Genomic DNA, 2,360 nt, shown 5'->3' with positions numbered 1-2,360 from the left:
ATCGATCAGGTAGCGGTAGTTTTAGTTATAAAACTTTAAATAATCAAACATCTTGCTCCCCTAATAGTGGCAGGATACAGGAAACCTCCTCGTCGACTCCCCATATCCCCAAGAAGGATAACATTAGTTTTAAATCTTTTTCAGTTGATAGGGATGTGGGTAGAGTCTAAGGAGGTCCTCCTGTTCCAAAATTTTTGCTAATAAAGACTTCCCAGGTTGGAGAAATAACAGGTACAATGAAAATAGAAGCTCTGACCATAAAGGAAGTTGTTATTGGTGCAACAAGCCCGGGCATTTCCAAAACCAGTGTAATGATCGTAGGATGTACTTAGAACGAAATAATCAGTCCTGTAGTCTTGGTTAGTGATAAGTCAGAAGTTAGTAGCCATAGTCCTGTACACAGACCTGTAGTAGATCGTAGATCAGTAGATAATAGTAAGCCTAATGTTTTTAATCCCCGATCATGACTCAAGTACGACAAATATATGTGGCTTGGAAAATTGATTTTTGACTCTCATGTTATTCAGGGGAAGTTTTTTAGGGACACTGGTTCTGACAGGTCATTAGTCCTGAAGAGATCTCTAAATGATTTTGAGAAATATACTGGGAATTTTGTATTGTTGGGAGGTTTTCCTGATTCAGTTGTGTCTGCTCCTCTGGTTAATGTCCGCATGTCTTTTCCAGGATATGATCATGTCACTGAATTGGCTGTGGTGGATAGGCTACCTATTCCGGGTATAGATGGTATCCTGGGAAATGATATGCTGGATAGTGAAGGACCGCAGTTGTTCCCTATATTATCAGTAAATGCTAGTCCCATGGCTGTTATGACGTGGTCCGCAGCAAAAGTGGCTAATTTACTTGATGTAGATTGCGATGATGACTTAATGTTAAGTAGTATAGAGTTAGATGTTTTAAGGCCCGGGCCAGTAGAGAGTAGTTGTAATGATGCAGTTAATATGAAACTTGATTGGGTTGGAGCTGCTTTTACTAAAGCTCAAAAGGATGAATTTAATTTTGAATTGGGTGATGTTGGAGATCTTACTAAACCTAGGTTTGGAGTTGTAAAGGGCTTACTATATAGGTTTAGTCGTCCCACATCTGATAATTTGAATAAAACTGGTTAGGTGGAACAGATTGCAGTACCTTCTCAATTTAGAAATTCTGTTCTGGAGTTAGCTCATACTATTTTTTTTTTTAGGTCATTTGGGTATGTTAAAAACTTTTCATAGTCTGGCAAGGTATTTTTGGTGGCTTGGAATTAGATTGAGTGTGAAGTAGTTTACCAGAGCGTGTGAGACTGGTCAGGTTATGAGTAAACCAATTCAAGGAATCCCTAAAGGCCTGTTGCATCCCATACCTGCTATAGCTGATCCTTTATCTGAGTTATTAATTGATGTGGTAGGTCCCTTACCCAACACTAAAAAAAGCTTACGTCTATTTACTAACGACCATGGATAGAGCCTCTCGCTTTCCTGATGCTATACCTATGAGGTGTATTAGTTCCAAAGTTGTCTTTGAAAAATTAATGGATTTCATTTCCAGGTAAGGTCTCCCTCATGTAATTCAGACCGACTGTGGGACGAATTTTACAAGTAAGTTATTTAGGGGTAACTGTGCTGAACTGGCCATTAAGAACCTTACCAGCGTAGCTTATAACCCTGAGAGTCAAGGGGTGGTGAAAATGTTCCACCAGACCCTCAAGCTTGTCCTGAAGAAACATTGTTATGATCCTGATAGTGACTGGGACAAAGCCCTCCTTTTTGCCCTCTTTGCTATCAGGAATCACCCTTACTCTTCCACTGGTGTAGTTCCTTTCTAGTTGGTATTTGGGCACAAGGTTCGTAGACCATTGGATTTTTTTTTTTTTAAATTCTCAAGTACACCACAAAGGATGAAATAAATGTGAAAGGGTTCGTGGATGAATTGAAGGGAAGAATGGTTAGTGCCTGGAAGTTTGCCAGGGAAAATTTGGAACGGTCCTAGTCAGTAATGAAGAACAACTTTGACAAAAAGGTAAGTGTATGGCCATTTGAACCTGAGGAGTTGGTTTTTGTGCTGAGTACGGAGCTAGATAGTTTTTTCGAACCAAGATATAAGGGCCCTTGGAAAGTTTTGAGGAAACTGTCAGAGGTTAACTACGAAATTGAACCTCCCGGTTCAAGCCGTAAATGTGAAATATTTCATGTTAATCATCGGAAACTTATATTGGTAAGCAAGGGGATCCCTTAGCAATAGTGTCCAAGTCTGTTTTTGTGGTATTAGATGTGTCTCCCGAGGACTCAGACGAATTAACGTGTCAGTATCCTTCGGATGCATTGAGTGAAAATATGGAAAATTTGGAGATGTTAAAAAGTAGG

The sequence above is a fragment of the Palaemon carinicauda genome, chromosome 23 (assembly GCF_036898095.1).
Source record: "Palaemon carinicauda isolate YSFRI2023 chromosome 23, ASM3689809v2, whole genome shotgun sequence".
Lineage (NCBI taxonomy): Eukaryota > Metazoa > Arthropoda > Malacostraca > Decapoda > Palaemonidae > Palaemon > Palaemon carinicauda.
Note: the sequence above shows the minus strand (reverse complement) of the source record.